This window comes from Schistocerca serialis, unplaced genomic scaffold (assembly GCF_023864345.2).
Source record: "Schistocerca serialis cubense isolate TAMUIC-IGC-003099 unplaced genomic scaffold, iqSchSeri2.2 HiC_scaffold_1109, whole genome shotgun sequence".
Classification (NCBI taxonomy): domain Eukaryota; kingdom Metazoa; phylum Arthropoda; class Insecta; order Orthoptera; family Acrididae; genus Schistocerca; species Schistocerca serialis.
This window is the reverse complement of record NW_026047303.1, coordinates 1-20,598: the sequence shown is the minus strand read 5'-3', so window position 1 is coordinate 20,598 and position 20,598 is coordinate 1. Positions and strand designations below refer to the sequence as shown.

The window sequence follows — 20,598 nt, the reverse complement described above, 5'->3', positions numbered from 1 at the left end:
AATGCTGTCTGCAAACTTATCCCACTAAGCTCGTGACACACTATCGAAGACTGCTGACACACGATGCAACAACAAATTGCAGCAGTCGTTACGTCTCATACGTTGGAGCACAGAATTTACATGTTTTGTCGACACTCACGGGGCAATTGGAAAATTCGCAAGCATTTCGAATGCAATGTTTCCCACGTTTTCGCTCGTTTCACGGTTCCGTTGAAGACGTTCTTCACCACCTGACACAGAAAAAGGAACGCAGTCGGTAGGACTTTTTTTGATTCTTTTGCTTCTAGGGGAGTTAGTTGTCTAGTGAGTTCCTCTTATGGCATGCACTAGACAACCAGTACAACTACAGGAGAGAGTCATTTTTGTTGTCAGCGGTAGTTGCATCATCACCAACACAGAGCAATTCCATTGGCGTCGCATGAAAACGAATACCTGCCGAAACCCGGGATCGAACCAGGGACCTTCAGATCTTCAGTCTAACGCTCTCCCAACTGAGCTATTTCGGCTGACGTTGAACGTTGCTGTTTGCATGTGTTTGTTCACCTCTGCCTCGTTGCCAATTTCACAGTCACCTTCGTCTGATAAGACACAGGGACGCTGAAAGGCGAGCAGCCGATGCAGTGAAGTCCCACACACATTTCTTCTGCTTCCATCATCGTAACAAGCAAACATGTCGACTAGACTCGTGTAATATTCACTTCGCTAGAAAACCCGTGCTATATCGATGCCAGCCAGGGGCAACTCGTGTGCAGAGAACGAGACACAAGAAGGAGTGAGTCTCTACCGTATGAGAGGCAGTATCTAGCAGATACACACGGTAAAACATTCGACTTGCGTTAGCTCATCAATTGCTACACGTCATCGTCTGCAAGCTAAAACGGACACATCTGCACTGCCCAGTAAGCCGGTGGGCGGCTGTGAGACGAGGAGATGAGCTGCGGCTTCTGGGCTCGACTGTAACGCTGCGCCCTGGATCAAATAACACTGCACATTGCTGGTGACGCACGTGTTTAGTAGTGACGCAACTGCTAGGATGCAGCTGAACGTCCATCTTTTGAGAGCGAGAAAATTTTCGCAGTCGGTAGGACTCGAACCTACGCTCCCAGAGGGAATCTGATTTCAAGTCAGACGCCTTAACCACTCGGCCACGACTGCCGGTGGCAGAAGCGACTCCCGACAAGTGAAACCGCCGTCTTTAGAAGCAATCTGATGGCAGAAAACGGCGTGGCGTCACTCTATTCTGTAGGGTTTCCATTAGCTGTTACGACAGTGTGTCAATTTTCGCCTGGACGGGGGTTTGAACCCGAGACCCTTTGGTTGAAGGTCTAGCGCTCTACCGACTGAGCTGTCCGGTCCCTCGGGCGAGCGTTGTAGTGCATGCTACATGGTGTGCGAGTGATTCGCATGTTGTAATTACTGGCTTATGGCTCCAATGGCGACTTCACCGACTTCCCACTGACGCACCGCTGACGCTAGTTTTCTGTCGTCTTAAAACGATGGACATACCTCCAAGCAGCTGCGAGATCTTAAGAAAAGAAACGCTGCACCACCGCCTTTGCCGCACTCGAATGATTGAATTGCGGTTCTTAAAAAGAAATGAATGTTCGCTCTGTCCAACACTTTCGAGCACATCTGCGTACTCACGATCTCAGCGACGGCTTTCTGCAGTCCCAGCGTCAGTGCGAGGTGAACCGATGGCCACAGTAAGCAGCGGTCGTCGCGAAACTCAGTATTCTTAAACGGAAACTTTCGTCTTGTTGAGAATGGCGTCACTGGTTTGCACCCGCATTCGCCCACGCATGTCACATGTGTGCGAAAATGTTTGCTCCTCTTTACGCAAAATCGTACGCAGCCGGTAGGATTCGAACCTACGCTCCCAGAGGGAATCGGATTTCGAGTCAGACGCCTTAACCACTCGGCCACGACTGCCGGTAGCGCGGTGTTGTCCCGACACATGCAACTGCTACCGTTTAAAGCACTGTGGTGTCAGAAAACGGCGTAGCTTCATTATTTTCCGTAGCGTTTCCACCGCTACCAGACGAATCGCTACCAAAGTATTAAAATTTCCGCCCAGACAGGGACTTGAACCCTGGACCCTTAGGTTAAAAGCCTAATGCTCTACCGACTGAGCTATCCGGGCTCACACGATACTGTGAAACCTCTCACGCTGCACAACTGTACATTGACTCATGTCCTTTACTGTTGTGCAATCGCTGCATGGGGCCGTTACTAATTAAACGTCGCCTAAATGCTGTCTGCAAACTTATCCCACTAAGCTCGTGACACACTATCGAAGACTGCTGACACACGATGCAACAACAAATTGCAGCAGTCGTTACGTCTCATACGTTGGAGCACAGAATTTACATGTTTTGTCGACACTCACGGGGCAATTGGAAAATTCGCAAGCATTTCGAATGCAATGTTTCCCACGTTTTCGCTCGTTTCACGGTTCCGTTGAAGACGTTCTTCACCACCTGACACAGAAAAAGGAACGCAGTCGGTAGGACTTTTTTTGATTCTTTTGCTTCTAGGGGAGTTAGTTGTCTAGTGAGTTCCTCTTATGGCATGCACTAGACAACCAGTACAACTACAGGAGAGAGTCATTTTTGTTGTCAGCGGTAGTTGCATCATCACCAACACAGAGCAATTCCATTGGCGTCGCATGAAAACGAATACCTGCCGAAACCCGGGATCGAACCAGGGACCTTTAGATCTTCAGTCTAACGCTCTCCCAACTGAGCTATTTCGGCTGACGTTGAACGTTGCTGTTTGCATGTGTTTGTTCACCTCTGCCTCGTTGCCAATTTCACAGTCACCTTCGTCTGATAAGACACAGGGACGCTGAAAGGCGAGCAGCCGATGCAGTGAAGTCCCACACACATTTCTTCTGCTTCCATCATCGTAACAAGCAAACATGTCGACTAGACTCGTGTAATATTCACTTCGCTAGAAAACCCGTGCTATATCGATGCCAGCCAGGGGCAACTCGTGTGCAGAGAACGAGACACAAGAAGGAGTGAGTCTCTACCGTATGAGAGGCAGTATCTAGCAGATACACACGGTAAAACATTCGACTTGCGTTAGCTCATCAATTGCTACACGTCATCGTCTGCAAGCTAAAACGGACACATCTGCACTGCCCAGTAAGCCGGTGGGCGGCTGTGAGACGAGGAGATGAGCTGCGGCTTCTGGGCTCGACTGTAACGCTGCGCCCTGGATCAAATAACACTGCACATTGCTGGTGACGCACGTGTTTAGTAGTGACGCAACTGCTAGGATGCAGCTGAACGTCCATCTTTTGAGAGCGAGAAAATTTTCGCAGTCGGTAGGACTCGAACCTACGCTCCCAGAGGGAATCTGATTTCAAGTCAGACGCCTTAACCACTCGGCCACGACTGCCGGTGGCAGAAGCGACTCCCGACAAGTGAAACCGCCGTCTTTAGAAGCAATCTGATGGCAGAAAACGGCGTGGCGTCACTCTATTCTGTAGGGTTTCCATTAGCTGTTACGACAGTGTGTCAATTTTCGCCTGGACGGGGGTTTGAACCCGAGACCCTTTGGTTGAAGGTCTAGCGCTCTACCGACTGAGCTGTCCGGTCCCTCGGGCGAGCGTTGTAGTGCATGCTACATGGTGTGCGAGTGATTCGCATGTTGTAATTACTGGCTTATGGCTCCAATGGCGACTTCACCGACTTCCCACTGACGCACCGCTGACGCTAGTTTTCTGTCGTCTTAAAACGATGGACATACCTCCAAGCAGCTGCGAGATCTTAAGAAAAGAAACGCTGCACCACCGCCTTTGCCGCACTCGAATGATTGAATTGCGATTCTTAAAACGAAATGAATGTTCGCTCTGTCCAACACTTTCGAGCACATCTGTGTACTCACGATCTCAGCGACGGCTTTCTGCAGTCCCAGCGTCAGTGCGAGGTGAACCGATGGCCACAGTAAGCAGCGGTCGTCGCGAAACTCAGTATTCTTAAACGGAAACTTTCGTCTTGTTGAGAATGGCGTCACTGGTTTGCACCCGCATTCGCCCACGCATGTCACATGTGTGCGAAAATGTTTGCTCCTCTTTACGCAAAATCGTACGCAGCCGGTAGGATTCGAACCTACGCTCCCAGAGGGAATCGGATTTCGAGTCAGACGCCTTAACCACTCGGCCACGACTGCCGGTAGCGCGGTGTTGTCCCGACACATGCAACTGCTACCGTTTAAAGCACTGTGGTGTCAGAAAACGGCGTAGCTTCATTATTTTCCGTAGCGTTTCCACCGCTACCAGACGAATCGCTACCAAAGTATTAAAATTTCCGCCCAGACAGGGACTTGAACCCTGGACCCTTAGGTTAAAAGCCTAATGCTCTACCGACTGAGCTATCCGGGCTCACACGATACTGTGAAACCTCTCACGCTGCACAACTGTACATTGACTCATGTCCTTTACTGTTGTGCAATCGCTGCATGGGGCCGTTACTAATTAAACGTCGCCTAAATGCTGTCTGCAAACTTATCCCACTAAGCTCGTGACACACTATCGAAGACTGCTGACACACGATGCAACAACAAATTGCAGCAGTCGTTACGTCTCATACGTTGGAGCACAGAATTTACATGTTTTGTCGACACTCACGGGGCAATTGGAAAATTCGCAAGCATTTCGAATGCAATGTTTCCCACGTTTTCGCTCGTTTCACGGTTCCGTTGAAGACGTTCTTCACCACCTGACACAGAAAAAGGAACGCAGTCGGTAGGACTTTTTTTGATTCTTTTGCTTCTAGGGGAGTTAGTTGTCTAGTGAGTTCCTCTTATGGCATGCACTAGACAACCAGTACAACTACAGGAGAGAGTCATTTTTGTTGTCAGCGGTAGTTGCATCATCACCAACACAGAGCAATTCCATTGGCGTCGCATGAAAACGAATACCTGCCGAAACCCGGGATCGAACCAGGGACCTTTAGATCTTCAGTCTAACGCTCTCCCAACTGAGCTATTTCGGCTGACGTTGAACGTTGCTGTTTGCATGTGTTTGTTCACCTCTGCCTCGTTGCCAATTTCACAGTCACCTTCGTCTGATAAGACACAGGGACGCTGAAAGGCGAGCAGCCGATGCAGTGAAGTCCCACACACATTTCTTCTGCTTCCATCATCGTAACAAGCAAACATGTCGACTAGACTCGTGTAATATTCACTTCGCTAGAAAACCCGTGCTATATCGATGCCAGCCAGGGGCAACTCGTGTGCAGAGAACGAGACACAAGAAGGAGTGAGTCTCTACCGTATGAGAGGCAGTATCTAGCAGATACACACGGTAAAACATTCGACTTGCGTTAGCTCATCAATTGCTACACGTCATCGTCTGCAAGCTAAAACGGACACATCTGCACTGCCCAGTAAGCCGGTGGGCGGCTGTGAGACGAGGAGATGAGCTGCGGCTTCTGGGCTCGACTGTAACGCTGCGCCCTGGATCAAATAACACTGCACATTGCTGGTGACGCACGTGTTTAGTAGTGACGCAACTGCTAGGATGCAGCTGAACGTCCATCTTTTGAGAGCGAGAAAATTTTCGCAGTCGGTAGGACTCGAACCTACGCTCCCAGAGGGAATCTGATTTCAAGTCAGACGCCTTAACCACTCGGCCACGACTGCCGGTGGCAGAAGCGACTCCCGACAAGTGAAACCGCCGTCTTTAGAAGCAATCTGATGGCAGAAAACGGCGTGGCGTCACTCTATTCTGTAGGGTTTCCATTAGCTGTTACGACAGTGTGTCAATTTTCGCCTGGACGGGGGTTTGAACCCGAGACCCTTTGGTTGAAGGTCTAGCGCTCTACCGACTGAGCTGTCCGGTCCCTCGGGCGAGCGTTGTAGTGCATGCTACATGGTGTGCGAGTGATTCGCATGTTGTAATTACTGGCTTATGGCTCCAATGGCGACTTCACCGACTTCCCACTGACGCACCGCTGACGCTAGTTTTCTGTCGTCTTAAAACGATGGACATACCTCCAAGCAGCTGCGAGATCTTAAGAAAAGAAACGCTGCACCACCGCCTTTGCCGCACTCGAATGATTGAATTGCGATTCTTAAAAAGAAATGAATGTTCGCTCTGTCCAACACTTTCGAGCACATCTGTGTACTCACGATCTCAGCGACGGCTTTCTGCAGTCCCAGCGTCAGTGCGAGGTGAACCGATGGCCACAGTAAGCAGCGGTCGTCGCGAAACTCAGTATTCTTAAACGGAAACTTTCGTCTTGTTGAGAATGGCGTCACTGGTTTGCACCCGCATTCGCCCACGCATGTCACATGTGTGCGAAAATGTTTGCTCCTCTTTACGCAAAATCGTACGCAGCCGGTAGGATTCGAACCTACGCTCCCAGAGGGAATCGGATTTCGAGTCAGACGCCTTAACCACTCGGCCACGACTGCCGGTAGCGCGGTGTTGTCCCGACACATGCAACTGCTACCGTTTAAAGCACTGTGGTGTCAGAAAACGGCGTAGCTTCATTATTTTCCGTAGCGTTTCCACCGCTACCAGACGAATCGCTACCAAAGTATTAAAATTTCCGCCCGGACAGGGACTTGAACCCTGGACCCTTAGGTTAAAAGCCTAATGCTCTACCGACTGAGCTATCCGGGCTCACACGATACTGTGAAACCTCTCACGCTGCACAACTGTACATTGACTCATGTCCTTTACTGTTGTGCAATCGCTGCATGGGGCCGTTACTAATTAAACGTCGCCTAAATGCTGTCTGCAAACTTATCCCACTAAGCTCGTGACACACTATCGAAGACTGCTGACACACGATGCAACAACAAATTGCAGCAGTCGTTACGTCTCATACGTTGGAGCACAGAATTTACATGTTTTGTCGACACTCACGGGGCAATTGGAAAATTCGCAAGCATTTCGAATGCAATGTTTCCCACGTTTTCGCTCGTTTCACGGTTCCGTTGAAGACGTTCTTCACCACCTGACACAGAAAAAGGAACGCAGTCGGTAGGACTTTTTTTGATTCTTTTGCTTCTAGGGGAGTTAGTTGTCTAGTGAGTTCCTCTTATGGCATGCACTAGACAACCAGTACAACTACAGGAGAGAGTCATTTTTGTTGTCAGCGGTAGTTGCATCATCACCAACACAGAGCAATTCCATTGGCGTCGCATGAAAACGAATACCTGCCGAAACCCGGGATCGAACCAGGGACCTTCAGATCTTCAGTCTAACGCTCTCCCAACTGAGCTATTTCGGCTGACGTTGAACGTTGCTGTTTGCATGTGTTTGTTCACCTCTGCCTCGTTGCCAATTTCACAGTCACCTTCGTCTGATAAGACACAGGGACGCTGAAAGGCGAGCAGCCGATGCAGTGAAGTCCCACACACATTTCTTCTGCTTCCATCATCGTAACAAGCAAACATGTCGACTAGACTCGTGTAATATTCACTTCGCTAGAAAACCCGTGCTATATCGATGCCAGCCAGGGGCAACTCGTGTGCAGAGAACGAGACACAAGAAGGAGTGAGTCTCTACCGTATGAGAGGCAGTATCTAGCAGATACACACGGTAAAACATTCGACTTGCGTTAGCTCATCAATTGCTACACGTCATCGTCTGCAAGCTAAAACGGACACATCTGCACTGCCCAGTAAGCCGGTGGGCGGCTGTGAGACGAGGAGATGAGCTGCGGCTTCTGGGCTCGACTGTAACGCTGCGCCCTGGATCAAATAACACTGCACATTGCTGGTGACGCACGTGTTTAGTAGTGACGCAACTGCTAGGATGCAGCTGAACGTCCATCTTTTGAGAGCGAGAAAATTTTCGCAGTCGGTAGGACTCGAACCTACGCTCCCAGAGGGAATCTGATTTCAAGTCAGACGCCTTAACCACTCGGCCACGACTGCCGGTGGCAGAAGCGACTCCCGACAAGTGAAACCGCCGTCTTTAGAAGCAATCTGATGGCAGAAAACGGCGTGGCGTCACTCTATTCTGTAGGGTTTCCATTAGCTGTTACGACAGTGTGTCAATTTTCGCCTGGACGGGGGTTTGAACCCGAGACCCTTTGGTTGAAGGTCTAGCGCTCTACCGACTGAGCTGTCCGGTCCCTCGGGCGAGCGTTGTAGTGCATGCTACATGGTGTGCGAGTGATTCGCATGTTGTAATTACTGGCTTATGGCTCCAATGGCGACTTCACCGACTTCCCACTGACGCACCGCTGACGCTAGTTTTCTGTCGTCTTAAAACGATGGACATACCTCCAAGCAGCTGCGAGATCTTAAGAAAAGAAACGCTGCACCACCGCCTTTGCCGCACTCGAATGATTGAATTGCGGTTCTTAAAAAGAAATGAATGTTCGCTCTGTCCAACACTTTCGAGCACATCTGCGTACTCACGATCTCAGCGACGGCTTTCTGCAGTCCCAGCGTCAGTGCGAGGTGAACCGATGGCCACAGTAAGCAGCGGTCGTCGCGAAACTCAGTATTCTTAAACGGAAACTTTCGTCTTGTTGAGAATGGCGTCACTGGTTTGCACCCGCATTCGCCCACGCATGTCACATGTGTGCGAAAATGTTTGCTCCTCTTTACGCAAAATCGTACGCAGCCGGTAGGATTCGAACCTACGCTCCCAGAGGGAATCGGATTTCGAGTCAGACGCCTTAACCACTCGGCCACGACTGCCGGTAGCGCGGTGTTGTCCCGACACATGCAACTGCTACCGTTTAAAGCACTGTGGTGTCAGAAAACGGCGTAGCTTCATTATTTTCCGTAGCGTTTCCACCGCTACCAGACGAATCGCTACCAAAGTATTAAAATTTCCGCCCAGACAGGGACTTGAACCCTGGACCCTTAGGTTAAAAGCCTAATGCTCTACCGACTGAGCTATCCGGGCTCACACGATACTGTGAAACCTCTCACGCTGCACAACTGTACATTGACTCATGTCCTTTACTGTTGTGCAATCGCTGCATGGGGCCGTTACTAATTAAACGTCGCCTAAATGCTGTCTGCAAACTTATCCCACTAAGCTCGTGACACACTATCGAAGACTGCTGACACACGATGCAACAACAAATTGCAGCAGTCGTTACGTCTCATACGTTGGAGCACAGAATTTACATGTTTTGTCGACACTCACGGGGCAATTGGAAAATTCGCAAGCATTTCGAATGCAATGTTTCCCACGTTTTCGCTCGTTTCACGGTTCCGTTGAAGACGTTCTTCACCACCTGACACAGAAAAAGGAACGCAGTCGGTAGGACTTTTTTTGATTCTTTTGCTTCTAGGGGAGTTAGTTGTCTAGTGAGTTCCTCTTATGGCATGCACTAGACAACCAGTACAACTACAGGAGAGAGTCATTTTTGTTGTCAGCGGTAGTTGCATCATCACCAACACAGAGCAATTCCATTGGCGTCGCATGAAAACGAATACCTGCCGAAACCCGGGATCGAACCAGGGACCTTCAGATCTTCAGTCTAACGCTCTCCCAACTGAGCTATTTCGGCTGACGTTGAACGTTGCTGTTTGCATGTGTTTGTTCACCTCTGCCTCGTTGCCAATTTCACAGTCACCTTCGTCTGATAAGACACAGGGACGCTGAAAGGCGAGCAGCCGATGCAGTGAAGTCCCACACACATTTCTTCTGCTTCCATCATCGTAACAAGCAAACATGTCGACTAGACTCGTGTAATATTCACTTCGCTAGAAAACCCGTGCTATATCGATGCCAGCCAGGGGCAACTCGTGTGCAGAGAACGAGACACAAGAAGGAGTGAGTCTCTACCGTATGAGAGGCAGTATCTAGCAGATACACACGGTAAAACATTCGACTTGCGTTAGCTCATCAATTGCTACACGTCATCGTCTGCAAGCTAAAACGGACACATCTGCACTGCCCAGTAAGCCGGTGGGCGGCTGTGAGACGAGGAGATGAGCTGCGGCTTCTGGGCTCGACTGTAACGCTGCGCCCTGGATCAAATAACACTGCACATTGCTGGTGACGCACGTGTTTAGTAGTGACGCAACTGCTAGGATGCAGCTGAACGTCCATCTTTTGAGAGCGAGAAAATTTTCGCAGTCGGTAGGACTCGAACCTACGCTCCCAGAGGGAATCTGATTTCAAGTCAGACGCCTTAACCACTCGGCCACGACTGCCGGTGGCAGAAGCGACTCCCGACAAGTGAAACCGCCGTCTTTAGAAGCAATCTGATGGCAGAAAACGGCGTGGCGTCACTCTATTCTGTAGGGTTTCCATTAGCTGTTACGACAGTGTGTCAATTTTCGCCTGGACGGGGGTTTGAACCCGAGACCCTTTGGTTGAAGGTCTAGCGCTCTACCGACTGAGCTGTCCGGTCCCTCGGGCGAGCGTTGTAGTGCATGCTACATGGTGTGCGAGTGATTCGCATGTTGTAATTACTGGCTTATGGCTCCAATGGCGACTTCACCGACTTCCCACTGACGCACCGCTGACGCTAGTTTTCTGTCGTCTTAAAACGATGGACATACCTCCAAGCAGCTGCGAGATCTTAAGAAAAGAAACGCTGCACCACCGCCTTTGCCGCACTCGAATGATTGAATTGCGGTTCTTAAAAAGAAATGAATGTTCGCTCTGTCCAACACTTTCGAGCACATCTGCGTACTCACGATCTCAGCGACGGCTTTCTGCAGTCCCAGCGTCAGTGCGAGGTGAACCGATGGCCACAGTAAGCAGCGGTCGTCGCGAAACTCAGTATTCTTAAACGGAAACTTTCGTCTTGTTGAGAATGGCGTCACTGGTTTGCACCCGCATTCGCCCACGCATGTCACATGTGTGCGAAAATGTTTGCTCCTCTTTACGCAAAATCGTACGCAGCCGGTAGGATTCGAACCTACGCTCCCAGAGGGAATCGGATTTCGAGTCAGACGCCTTAACCACTCGGCCACGACTGCCGGTAGCGCGGTGTTGTCCCGACACATGCAACTGCTACCGTTTAAAGCACTGTGGTGTCAGAAAACGGCGTAGCTTCATTATTTTCCGTAGCGTTTCCACCGCTACCAGACGAATCGCTACCAAAGTATTAAAATTTCCGCCCAGACAGGGACTTGAACCCTGGACCCTTAGGTTAAAAGCCTAATGCTCTACCGACTGAGCTATCCGGGCTCACACGATACTGTGAAACCTCTCACGCTGCACAACTGTACATTGACTCATGTCCTTTACTGTTGTGCAATCGCTGCATGGGGCCGTTACTAATTAAACGTCGCCTAAATGCTGTCTGCAAACTTATCCCACTAAGCTCGTGACACACTATCGAAGACTGCTGACACACGATGCAACAACAAATTGCAGCAGTCGTTACGTCTCATACGTTGGAGCACAGAATTTACATGTTTTGTCGACACTCACGGGGCAATTGGAAAATTCGCAAGCATTTCGAATGCAATGTTTCCCACGTTTTCGCTCGTTTCACGGTTCCGTTGAAGACGTTCTTCACCACCTGACACAGAAAAAGGAACGCAGTCGGTAGGACTTTTTTTGATTCTTTTGCTTCTAGGGGAGTTAGTTGTCTAGTGAGTTCCTCTTATGGCATGCACTAGACAACCAGTACAACTACAGGAGAGAGTCATTTTTGTTGTCAGCGGTAGTTGCATCATCACCAACACAGAGCAATTCCATTGGCGTCGCATGAAAACGAATACCTGCCGAAACCCGGGATCGAACCAGGGACCTTTAGATCTTCAGTCTAACGCTCTCCCAACTGAGCTATTTCGGCTGACGTTGAACGTTGCTGTTTGCATGTGTTTGTTCACCTCTGCCTCGTTGCCAATTTCACAGTCACCTTCGTCTGATAAGACACAGGGACGCTGAAAGGCGAGCAGCCGATGCAGTGAAGTCCCACACACATTTCTTCTGCTTCCATCATCGTAACAAGCAAACATGTCGACTAGACTCGTGTAATATTCACTTCGCTAGAAAACCCGTGCTATATCGATGCCAGCCAGGGGCAACTCGTGTGCAGAGAACGAGACACAAGAAGGAGTGAGTCTCTACCGTATGAGAGGCAGTATCTAGCAGATACACACGGTAAAACATTCGACTTGCGTTAGCTCATCAATTGCTACACGTCATCGTCTGCAAGCTAAAACGGACACATCTGCACTGCCCAGTAAGCCGGTGGGCGGCTGTGAGACGAGGAGATGAGCTGCGGCTTCTGGGCTCGACTGTAACGCTGCGCCCTGGATCAAATAACACTGCACATTGCTGGTGACGCACGTGTTTAGTAGTGACGCAACTGCTAGGATGCAGCTGAACGTCCATCTTTTGAGAGCGAGAAAATTTTCGCAGTCGGTAGGACTCGAACCTACGCTCCCAGAGGGAATCTGATTTCAAGTCAGACGCCTTAACCACTCGGCCACGACTGCCGGTGGCAGAAGCGACTCCCGACAAGTGAAACCGCCGTCTTTAGAAGCAATCTGATGGCAGAAAACGGCGTGGCGTCACTCTATTCTGTAGGGTTTCCATTAGCTGTTACGACAGTGTGTCAATTTTCGCCTGGACGGGGGTTTGAACCCGAGACCCTTTGGTTGAAGGTCTAGCGCTCTACCGACTGAGCTGTCCGGTCCCTCGGGCGAGCGTTGTAGTGCATGCTACATGGTGTGCGAGTGATTCGCATGTTGTAATTACTGGCTTATGGCTCCAATGGCGACTTCACCGACTTCCCACTGACGCACCGCTGACGCTAGTTTTTCTGTCGTCTTAAAACGATGGACATACCTCCAAGCAGCTGCGAGATCTTAAGAAAAGAAACGCTGCACCACCGCCTTTGCCGCACTCGAATGATTGAATTGCGATTCTTAAAAAGAACATGAATGTTCGCTCTGTCCAACACTTTCGAGCACATCTGTGTACTCACGATCTCAGCGACGGCTTTCTGCAGTCCCAGCGTCAGTGCGAGGTGAACCGATGGCCACAGTAAGCAGCGGTCGTCGCGAAACTCAGTATTCTTAAACGGAAACTTTCGTCTTGTTGAGAATGGCGTCACTGGTTTGCACCCGCATTCGCCCACGCATGTCACATGTGTGCGAAAATGTTTGCTCCTCTTTACGCAAAATCGTACGCAGCCGGTAGGATTCGAACCTACGCTCCCAGAGGGAATCGGATTTCGAGTCAGACGCCTTAACCACTCGGCCACGACTGCCGGTAGCGCGGTGTTGTCCCGACACATGCAACTGCTACCGTTTTAAAGCACTGTGGTGTCAGAAAACGGCGTAGCTTCATTATTTTCCGTAGCGTTTCCACCGCTACCAGACGAATCGCTACCAAAGTATTAAAATTTCCGCCCGGACAGGGACTTGAACCCTGGACCCTTAGGTTAAAAGCCTAATGCTCTACCGACTGAGCTATCCGGGCTCACACGATACTGTGAAACCTCTCACGCTGCACAACTGTACATTGACTCATGTCCTTTACTGTTGTGCAATCGCTGCATGGGGCCGTTACTAATTAAACGTCGCCTAAATGCTGTCTGCAAACTTATCCCACTAAGCTCGTGACACACTATCGAAGACTGCTGACACACGATGCAACAACAAATTGCAGCAGTCGTTACGTCTCATACGTTGGAGCACAGAATTTACATGTTTTGTCGACACTCACGGGGCAATTGGAAAATTCGCAAGCATTTCGAATGCAATGTTTCCCACGTTTTCGCTCGTTTCACGGTTCCGTTGAAGACGTTCTTCACCACCTGACACAGAAAAAGGAACGCAGTCGGTAGGACTTTTTTTGATTCTTTTGCTTCTAGGGGAGTTAGTTGTCTAGTGAGTTCCTCTTATGGCATGCACTAGACAACCAGTACAACTACAGGAGAGAGTCATTTTTGTTGTCAGCGGTAGTTGCATCATCACCAACACAGAGCAATTCCATTGGCGTCGCATGAAAACGAATACCTGCCGAAACCCGGGATCGAACCAGGGACCTTCAGATCTTCAGTCTAACGCTCTCCCAACTGAGCTATTTCGGCTGACGTTGAACGTTGCTGTTTGCATGTGTTTGTTCACCTCTGCCTCGTTGCCAATTTCACAGTCACCTTCGTCTGATAAGACACAGGGACGCTGAAAGGCGAGCAGCCGATGCAGTGAAGTCCCACACACATTTCTTCTGCTTCCATCATCGTAACAAGCAAACATGTCGACTAGACTCGTGTAATATTCACTTCGCTAGAAAACCCGTGCTATATCGATGCCAGCCAGGGGCAACTCGTGTGCAGAGAACGAGACACAAGAAGGAGTGAGTCTCTACCGTATGAGAGGCAGTATCTAGCAGATACACACGGTAAAACATTCGACTTGCGTTAGCTCATCAATTGCTACACGTCATCGTCTGCAAGCTAAAACGGACACATCTGCACTGCCCAGTAAGCCGGTGGGCGGCTGTGAGACGAGGAGATGAGCTGCGGCTTCTGGGCTCGACTGTAACGCTGCGCCCTGGATCAAATAACACTGCACATTGCTGGTGACGCACGTGTTTAGTAGTGACGCAACTGCTAGGATGCAGCTGAACGTCCATCTTTTGAGAGCGAGAAAATTTTCGCAGTCGGTAGGACTCGAACCTACGCTCCCAGAGGGAATCTGATTTCAAGTCAGACGCCTTAACCACTCGGCCACGACTGCCGGTGGCAGAAGCGACTCCCGACAAGTGAAACCGCCGTCTTTAGAAGCAATCTGATGGCAGAAAACGGCGTGGCGTCACTCTATTCTGTAGGGTTTCCATTAGCTGTTACGACAGTGTGTCAATTTTCGCCTGGACGGGGGTTTGAACCCGAGACCCTTTGGTTGAAGGTCTAGCGCTCTACCGACTGAGCTGTCCGGTCCCTCGGGCGAGCGTTGTAGTGCATGCTACATGGTGTGCGAGTGATTCGCATGTTGTAATTACTGGCTTATGGCTCCAATGGCGACTTCACCGACTTCCCACTGACGCACCGCTGACGCTAGTTTTCTGTCGTCTTAAAACGATGGACATACCTCCAAGCAGCTGCGAGATCTTAAGAAAAGAAACGCTGCACCACCGCCTTTGCCGCACTCGAATGATTGAATTGCGATTCTTAAAAAGAAATGAATGTTCGCTCTGTCCAACACTTTCGAGCACATCTGTGTACTCACGATCTCAGCGACGGCTTTCTGCAGTCCCAGCGTCAGTGCGAGGTGAACCGATGGCCACAGTAAGCAGCGGTCGTCGCGAAACTCAGTATTCTTAAACGGAAACTTTCGTCTTGTTGAGAATGGCGTCACTGGTTTGCACCCGCATTCGCCCACGCATGTCACATGTGTGCGAAAATGTTTGCTCCTCTTTACGCAAAATCGTACGCAGCCGGTAGGATTCGAACCTACGCTCCCAGAGGGAATCGGATTTCGAGTCAGACGCCTTAACCACTCGGCCACGACTGCCGGTAGCGCGGTGTTGTCCCCGACACATGCAACTGCTACCGTTTAAAGCACTGTGGTGTCAGAAAACGGCGTAGCTTCATTATTTTCCGTAGCGTTTCCACCGCTACCAGACGAATCGCTACCAAAGTATTAAAATTTCCGCCCGGACAGGGACTTGAACCCTGGACCCTTAGGTTAAAAGCCTAATGCTCTACCGACTGAGCTATCCGGGCTCACACGATACTGTGAAACCTCTCACGCTGCACAACTGTACATTGACTCATGTCCTTTACTGTTGTGCAATCGCTGCATGGGGCCGTTACTAATTAAACGTCGCCTAAATGCTGTCTGCAAACTTATCCCACTAAGCTCGTGACACACTATCGAAGACTGCTGACACACGATGCAACAACAAATTGCAGCAGTCGTTACGTCTCATACGTTGGAGCACAGAATTTACATGTTTTGTCGACACTCACGGGGCAATTGGAAAATTCGCAAGCATTTCGAATGCAATGTTTCCCACGTTTTCGCTCGTTTCACGGTTCCGTTGAAGACGTTCTTCACCACCTGACACAGAAAAAGGAACGCAGTCGGTAGGACTTTTTTTGATTCTTTTGCTTCTAGGGGAGTTAGTTGTCTAGTGAGTTCCTCTTATGGCATGCACTAGACAACCAGTACAACTACAGGAGAGAGTCATTTTTGTTGTCAGCGGTAGTTGCATCATCACCAACACAGAGCAATTCCATTGGCGTCGCATGAAAACGAATACCTGCCGAAACCCGGGATCGAACCAGGGACCTTCAGATCTTCAGTCTAACGCTCTCCCAACTGAGCTATTTCGGCTGACGTTGAACGTTGCTGTTTGCATGTGTTTGTTCACCTCTGCCTCGTTGCCAATTTCACAGTCACCTTCGTCTGATAAGACACAGGGACGCTGAAAGGCGAGCAGCCGATGCAGTGAAGTCCCACACACATTTCTTCTGCTTCCATCATCGTAACAAGCAAACATGTCGACTAGACTCGTGTAATATTCACTTCGCTAGAAAACCCGTGCTATATCGATGCCAGCCAGGGGCAACTCGTGTGCAGAGAACGAGACACAAGAAGGAGTGAGTCTCTACCGTATGAGAGGCAGTATCTAGCAGATACACACGGTAAAACATTCGACTTGCGTTAGCTCATCAATTGCTACACGTCATCGTCTGCAAGCTAAAACGGACACATCTGCACTGCCCAGTAAGCCGGTGGGCGGCTGTGAGACGAGGAGATGAGCTGCGGCTTCTGGGCTCGACTGTAACGCTGCGCCCTGGATCAAATAACACTGCACATTGCTGGTGACGCACGTGTTTAGTAGTGACGCAACTGCTAGGATGCAGCTGAACGTCCATCTTTTGAGAGCGAGAAAATTTTCGCAGTCGGTAGGACTCGAACCTACGCTCCCAGAGGGAATCTGATTTCAAGTCAGACGCCTTAACCACTCGGCCACGACTGCCGGTGGCAGAAGCGACTCCCGACAAGTGAAACCGCCGTCTTTAGAAGCAATCTGATGGCAGAAAACGGCGTGGCGTCACTCTATTCTGTAGGGTTTCCATTAGCTGTTACGACAGTGTGTCAATTTTCGCCTGGACGGGGGTTTGAACCCGAGACCCTTTGGTTGAAGGTCTAGCGCTCTACCCGACTGAGCTGTCCGGTCCCTCGGGCGAGCGTTGTAGTGCATGCTACATGGTGTGCGAGTGATTCGCATGTTGTAATTACTGGCTTATGGCTCCAATGGCGACTTCACCGACTTCCCACTGACGCACCGCTGACGCTAGTTTTCTGTCGTCTTAAAACGATGGACATACCTCCAAGCAGCTGCGAGATCTTAAGAAAAGAAACGCTGCACCACCGCCTTTGCCGCACTCGAATGATTGAATTGCGGTTCTTAAAAAGAAATGAATGTTCGCTCTGTCCAACACTTTCGAGCACATCTGCGTACTCACGATCTCAGCGACGGCTTTCTGCAGTCCCAGCGTCAGTGCGAGGTGAACCGATGGCCACAGTAAGCAGCGGTCGTCGCGAAACTCAGTATTCTTAAACGGAAACTTTCGTCTTGTTGAGAATGGCGTCACTGGTTTGCACCCGCATTCGCCCACGCATGTCACATGTGTGCGAAAATGTTTGCTCCTCTTTACGCAAAATCGTACGCAGCCGGTAGGATTCGAACCTACGCTCCCAGAGGGAATCGGATTTCGAGTCAGACGCCTTAACCACTCGGCCACGACTGCCGGTAGCGCGGTGTTGTCCCGACACATGCAACTGCTACCGTTTAAAGCACTGTGGTGTCAGAAAAACGGCGTAGCTTCATTATTTTCCGTAGCGTTTCCACCGCTACCAGACGAATCGCTACCAAAGTATTAAAATTTCCGCCCAGACAGGGACTTGAACCCTGGACCCTTAGGTTAAAAGCCTAATGCTCTACCGACTGAGCTATCCGGGCTCACACGATACTGTGAAACCTCTCACGCTGCACAACTGTACATTGACTCATGTCCTTTACTGTTGTGCAATCGCTGCATGGGGCCGTTACTAATTAAACGTCGCCTAAATGCTGTCTGCAAACTTATCCCACTAAGCTCGTGACACACTATCGAAGACTGCTGACACACGATGCAACAACAAATTGCAGCAGTCGTTACGTCTCATACGTTGGAGCACAGAATTTACATGTTTTGTCGACACTCACGGGGCAATTGGAAAATTCGCAAGCATTTCGAATGCAATGTTTCCCACGTTTTCGCTCGTTTCACGGTTCCGTTGAAGACGTTCTTCACCACCTGACACAGAAAAAGGAACGCAGTCGGTAGGACTTTTTTTGATTCTTTTGCTTCTAGGGGAGTTAGTTGTCTAGTGAGTTCCTCTTATGGCATGCACTAGACAACCAGTACAACTACAGGAGAGAGTCATTTTTGTTGTCAGCGGTAGTTGCATCATCACCAACACAGAGCAATTCCATTGGCGTCGCATGAAAACGAATACCTGCCGAAACCCGGGATCGAACCAGGGACCTTCAGATCTTCAGTCTAACGCTCTCCCAACTGAGCTATTTCGGCTGACGTTGAACGTTGCTGTTTGCATGTGTTTGTTCACCTCTGCCTCGTTGCCAATTTCACAGTCACCTTCGTCTGATAAGACACAGGGACGCTGAAAGGCGAGCAGCCGATGCAGTGAAGTCCCCACACACATTTCTTCTGCTTCCATCATCGTAACAAGCAAACATGTCGACTAGACTCGTGTAATATTCACTTCGCTAGAAAACCCGTGCTATATCGATGCCAGCCAGGGGCAACTCGTGTGCAGAGAACGAGAACACAAGAAGGAGTGAGTCTCTACCGTATGAGAGGCAGTATCTAGCAGATACACACGGTAAAACATTCGACTTGCGTTAGCTCATCAATTGCTACACGTCATCGTCTGCAAGCTAAAACGGACACATCTGCACTGCCCAGTAAGCCGGTGGGCGGCTGTGAGACGAGGAGATGAGCTGCGGCTTCTGGGCTCGACTGTAACGCTGCGCCCTGGATCAAATAACACTGCACATTGCTGGTGACGCACGTGTTTAGTAGTGACGCAACTGCTAGGATGCAGCTGAACGTCCATCTTTTGAGAGCGAGAAAATTTTCGCAGTCGGTAGGACTCGAACCTACGCTCCCAGAGGGAATCTGATTTCAAGTCAGACGCCTTAACCACTCGGCCACGGACTGCCGGTGGCAGAAGCGACTCCCGACAAGTGAAACCGCCGTCTTAGAAGCAATCTGATGGCAGAAAACGGCGTGGCGTCACTCTATTCTGTAGGGTTTCCATTAGCTGTTACGACAGTGTGTCAATTTTCGCCTGGACGGGGGTTTGAACCCGAGACCCTTTGGTTGAAGGTCTAGCGCTCTACCGACTGAGCTGTCCGGTCCCTCGGGCGAGCGTTGTAGTGCATGCTACATGGTGTGCGAGTGATTCGCATGTTGTAATTACTGGCTTATGGCTCCAATGGCGACTTCACCGACTTCCCCACTGACGCACCGCTGACGCTAGTTTTCTGTCGTCTTAAAACGATGGACATACCTCCAAGCAGCTGCGAGATCTTAAGAAAAGAAACGCTGCACCACCGCCTTTGCCGCACTCGAATGATTGAATTGCGGTTCTTAAAAAGAAATGAATGTTCGCTCTGTCCAACACTTTCGAGCACATCTGCGTACTCACGATCTCAGCGACGGCTTTCTGCAGTCCCAGCGTCAGTGCGAGGTGAACCGATGGCCACAGTAAGCAGCGGTCGTCGCGAAACTCAGTATTCTTAAACGGAAACTTTCGTCTTGTTGAGAATGGCGTCACTGGTTTGCACCCGCATTCGCCCACGCATGTCACATGTGTGCGAAAATGTTTTGCTCCTCTTTACGCAAAATCGTACGCAGCCGGTAGGATTCGAACCTACGCTCCCAGAGGGAATCGGATTTCGAGTCAGACGCCTTAACCACTCGGCCACGACTGCCGGTAGCGCGGTGTTGTCCGACACATGCAACTGCTACCGTTTAAAGCACTGTGGTGTCAGAAAACGGCGTAGCTTCATTATTTTCCGTAGCGTTTCCACCGCTACCAGACGAATCGCTACCAAAGTATTAAAATTTCCGCCCAGACAGGGACTTGAACCCTGGACCCTTAGGTTAAAAGCCTAATGCTCTACCGACTGAGCTATCCGGGCTCACACGATACTGTGAAACCTCTCACGCTGCACAACTGTACATTGACTCATGTCCTTTACTGTTGTGCAATCGCTGCATGGGGCCGTTACTAATTAAACGTCGCCTAAATGCTGTCTGCAAACTTATCCCACTAAGCTCGTGACACACTATCGAAGACTGCTGACACACGATGCAACAACAAATTGCAGCAGTCGTTACGTCTCATACGTTGGAGCACAGAATTTACATGTTTTGTCGACACTCACGGGGCAATTGGAAAATTCGCAAGCATTTCGAATGCAATGTTTCCCACGTTTTCGCTCGTTTCACGGTTCCGTTGAAGACGTTCTTCACCACCTGACACAGAAAAAGGAACGCAGTCGGTAGGACTTTTTTTGATTCTTTTGCTTCTAGGGGAGTTAGTTGTCTAGTGAGTTCCTCTTATGGCATGCACTAGACAACCAGTACAACTACAGGAGAGAGTCATTTTTGT

General features: G+C 50.0%; 36 non-coding genes across 36 annotated transcripts; all 36 read right to left on the bottom strand.

The window, feature by feature from the left end:
* Positions 1 to 433: 433 nt before the first annotated feature.
* Positions 434 to 506, bottom strand: Trnaf-gaa (transfer RNA phenylalanine (anticodon GAA)). Its single transcript has one exon. It is a non-coding gene; the product is annotated as a tRNA-Phe (tRNA).
* Positions 507 to 1,073: 567 nt separating this feature from the next.
* Trnas-uga (transfer RNA serine (anticodon UGA)) lies at positions 1,074 to 1,155 on the bottom strand. The gene has a single exon. It is a non-coding gene; the product is annotated as a tRNA-Ser (tRNA).
* Positions 1,156 to 1,847: 692 nt separating this feature from the next.
* On the bottom strand, positions 1,848 to 1,929 carry Trnas-cga (transfer RNA serine (anticodon CGA)). Its single transcript has one exon. It is a non-coding gene; the product is annotated as a tRNA-Ser (tRNA).
* Positions 1,930 to 2,067: 138 nt separating this feature from the next.
* On the bottom strand, positions 2,068 to 2,140 carry Trnak-uuu (transfer RNA lysine (anticodon UUU)). Its single transcript has one exon. It is a non-coding gene; the product is annotated as a tRNA-Lys (tRNA).
* A 540-nt stretch (positions 2,141 to 2,680) lies between these two features.
* Trnaf-gaa (transfer RNA phenylalanine (anticodon GAA)) lies at positions 2,681 to 2,753 on the bottom strand. Its single transcript has one exon. It is a non-coding gene; the product is annotated as a tRNA-Phe (tRNA).
* A 567-nt stretch (positions 2,754 to 3,320) lies between these two features.
* On the bottom strand, positions 3,321 to 3,402 carry Trnas-uga (transfer RNA serine (anticodon UGA)). Its single transcript has one exon. It is a non-coding gene; the product is annotated as a tRNA-Ser (tRNA).
* A 692-nt stretch (positions 3,403 to 4,094) lies between these two features.
* Positions 4,095 to 4,176, bottom strand: Trnas-cga (transfer RNA serine (anticodon CGA)). Its single transcript has one exon. It is a non-coding gene; the product is annotated as a tRNA-Ser (tRNA).
* A 138-nt stretch (positions 4,177 to 4,314) lies between these two features.
* Trnak-uuu (transfer RNA lysine (anticodon UUU)) lies at positions 4,315 to 4,387 on the bottom strand. The gene has a single exon. It is a non-coding gene; the product is annotated as a tRNA-Lys (tRNA).
* Positions 4,388 to 4,927: 540 nt separating this feature from the next.
* Positions 4,928 to 5,000, bottom strand: Trnaf-gaa (transfer RNA phenylalanine (anticodon GAA)). The gene has a single exon. It is a non-coding gene; the product is annotated as a tRNA-Phe (tRNA).
* A 567-nt stretch (positions 5,001 to 5,567) lies between these two features.
* Positions 5,568 to 5,649, bottom strand: Trnas-uga (transfer RNA serine (anticodon UGA)). The gene has a single exon. It is a non-coding gene; the product is annotated as a tRNA-Ser (tRNA).
* Positions 5,650 to 6,341: 692 nt separating this feature from the next.
* Trnas-cga (transfer RNA serine (anticodon CGA)) lies at positions 6,342 to 6,423 on the bottom strand. Its single transcript has one exon. It is a non-coding gene; the product is annotated as a tRNA-Ser (tRNA).
* A 138-nt stretch (positions 6,424 to 6,561) lies between these two features.
* On the bottom strand, positions 6,562 to 6,634 carry Trnak-uuu (transfer RNA lysine (anticodon UUU)). Its single transcript has one exon. It is a non-coding gene; the product is annotated as a tRNA-Lys (tRNA).
* Positions 6,635 to 7,174: 540 nt separating this feature from the next.
* Positions 7,175 to 7,247, bottom strand: Trnaf-gaa (transfer RNA phenylalanine (anticodon GAA)). The gene has a single exon. It is a non-coding gene; the product is annotated as a tRNA-Phe (tRNA).
* A 567-nt stretch (positions 7,248 to 7,814) lies between these two features.
* Trnas-uga (transfer RNA serine (anticodon UGA)) lies at positions 7,815 to 7,896 on the bottom strand. The gene has a single exon. It is a non-coding gene; the product is annotated as a tRNA-Ser (tRNA).
* A 692-nt stretch (positions 7,897 to 8,588) lies between these two features.
* Positions 8,589 to 8,670, bottom strand: Trnas-cga (transfer RNA serine (anticodon CGA)). The gene has a single exon. It is a non-coding gene; the product is annotated as a tRNA-Ser (tRNA).
* Positions 8,671 to 8,808: 138 nt separating this feature from the next.
* Trnak-uuu (transfer RNA lysine (anticodon UUU)) lies at positions 8,809 to 8,881 on the bottom strand. Its single transcript has one exon. It is a non-coding gene; the product is annotated as a tRNA-Lys (tRNA).
* A 540-nt stretch (positions 8,882 to 9,421) lies between these two features.
* On the bottom strand, positions 9,422 to 9,494 carry Trnaf-gaa (transfer RNA phenylalanine (anticodon GAA)). The gene has a single exon. It is a non-coding gene; the product is annotated as a tRNA-Phe (tRNA).
* Positions 9,495 to 10,061: 567 nt separating this feature from the next.
* Positions 10,062 to 10,143, bottom strand: Trnas-uga (transfer RNA serine (anticodon UGA)). The gene has a single exon. It is a non-coding gene; the product is annotated as a tRNA-Ser (tRNA).
* A 692-nt stretch (positions 10,144 to 10,835) lies between these two features.
* Trnas-cga (transfer RNA serine (anticodon CGA)) lies at positions 10,836 to 10,917 on the bottom strand. The gene has a single exon. It is a non-coding gene; the product is annotated as a tRNA-Ser (tRNA).
* A 138-nt stretch (positions 10,918 to 11,055) lies between these two features.
* Positions 11,056 to 11,128, bottom strand: Trnak-uuu (transfer RNA lysine (anticodon UUU)). Its single transcript has one exon. It is a non-coding gene; the product is annotated as a tRNA-Lys (tRNA).
* A 540-nt stretch (positions 11,129 to 11,668) lies between these two features.
* On the bottom strand, positions 11,669 to 11,741 carry Trnaf-gaa (transfer RNA phenylalanine (anticodon GAA)). The gene has a single exon. It is a non-coding gene; the product is annotated as a tRNA-Phe (tRNA).
* A 567-nt stretch (positions 11,742 to 12,308) lies between these two features.
* On the bottom strand, positions 12,309 to 12,390 carry Trnas-uga (transfer RNA serine (anticodon UGA)). The gene has a single exon. It is a non-coding gene; the product is annotated as a tRNA-Ser (tRNA).
* Positions 12,391 to 13,084: 694 nt separating this feature from the next.
* Trnas-cga (transfer RNA serine (anticodon CGA)) lies at positions 13,085 to 13,166 on the bottom strand. Its single transcript has one exon. It is a non-coding gene; the product is annotated as a tRNA-Ser (tRNA).
* Positions 13,167 to 13,305: 139 nt separating this feature from the next.
* Positions 13,306 to 13,378, bottom strand: Trnak-uuu (transfer RNA lysine (anticodon UUU)). Its single transcript has one exon. It is a non-coding gene; the product is annotated as a tRNA-Lys (tRNA).
* Positions 13,379 to 13,918: 540 nt separating this feature from the next.
* On the bottom strand, positions 13,919 to 13,991 carry Trnaf-gaa (transfer RNA phenylalanine (anticodon GAA)). The gene has a single exon. It is a non-coding gene; the product is annotated as a tRNA-Phe (tRNA).
* Positions 13,992 to 14,558: 567 nt separating this feature from the next.
* On the bottom strand, positions 14,559 to 14,640 carry Trnas-uga (transfer RNA serine (anticodon UGA)). Its single transcript has one exon. It is a non-coding gene; the product is annotated as a tRNA-Ser (tRNA).
* Positions 14,641 to 15,332: 692 nt separating this feature from the next.
* Positions 15,333 to 15,414, bottom strand: Trnas-cga (transfer RNA serine (anticodon CGA)). Its single transcript has one exon. It is a non-coding gene; the product is annotated as a tRNA-Ser (tRNA).
* A 139-nt stretch (positions 15,415 to 15,553) lies between these two features.
* Positions 15,554 to 15,626, bottom strand: Trnak-uuu (transfer RNA lysine (anticodon UUU)). The gene has a single exon. It is a non-coding gene; the product is annotated as a tRNA-Lys (tRNA).
* Positions 15,627 to 16,166: 540 nt separating this feature from the next.
* Trnaf-gaa (transfer RNA phenylalanine (anticodon GAA)) lies at positions 16,167 to 16,239 on the bottom strand. The gene has a single exon. It is a non-coding gene; the product is annotated as a tRNA-Phe (tRNA).
* Positions 16,240 to 16,806: 567 nt separating this feature from the next.
* On the bottom strand, positions 16,807 to 16,888 carry Trnas-uga (transfer RNA serine (anticodon UGA)). Its single transcript has one exon. It is a non-coding gene; the product is annotated as a tRNA-Ser (tRNA).
* Positions 16,889 to 17,581: 693 nt separating this feature from the next.
* Trnas-cga (transfer RNA serine (anticodon CGA)) lies at positions 17,582 to 17,663 on the bottom strand. Its single transcript has one exon. It is a non-coding gene; the product is annotated as a tRNA-Ser (tRNA).
* A 139-nt stretch (positions 17,664 to 17,802) lies between these two features.
* Positions 17,803 to 17,875, bottom strand: Trnak-uuu (transfer RNA lysine (anticodon UUU)). Its single transcript has one exon. It is a non-coding gene; the product is annotated as a tRNA-Lys (tRNA).
* Positions 17,876 to 18,415: 540 nt separating this feature from the next.
* Positions 18,416 to 18,488, bottom strand: Trnaf-gaa (transfer RNA phenylalanine (anticodon GAA)). The gene has a single exon. It is a non-coding gene; the product is annotated as a tRNA-Phe (tRNA).
* A 569-nt stretch (positions 18,489 to 19,057) lies between these two features.
* Trnas-uga (transfer RNA serine (anticodon UGA)) lies at positions 19,058 to 19,140 on the bottom strand. Its single transcript has one exon. It is a non-coding gene; the product is annotated as a tRNA-Ser (tRNA).
* A 693-nt stretch (positions 19,141 to 19,833) lies between these two features.
* On the bottom strand, positions 19,834 to 19,915 carry Trnas-cga (transfer RNA serine (anticodon CGA)). Its single transcript has one exon. It is a non-coding gene; the product is annotated as a tRNA-Ser (tRNA).
* Positions 19,916 to 20,052: 137 nt separating this feature from the next.
* Trnak-uuu (transfer RNA lysine (anticodon UUU)) lies at positions 20,053 to 20,125 on the bottom strand. Its single transcript has one exon. It is a non-coding gene; the product is annotated as a tRNA-Lys (tRNA).
* Positions 20,126 to 20,598: the final 473 nt, after the last annotated feature.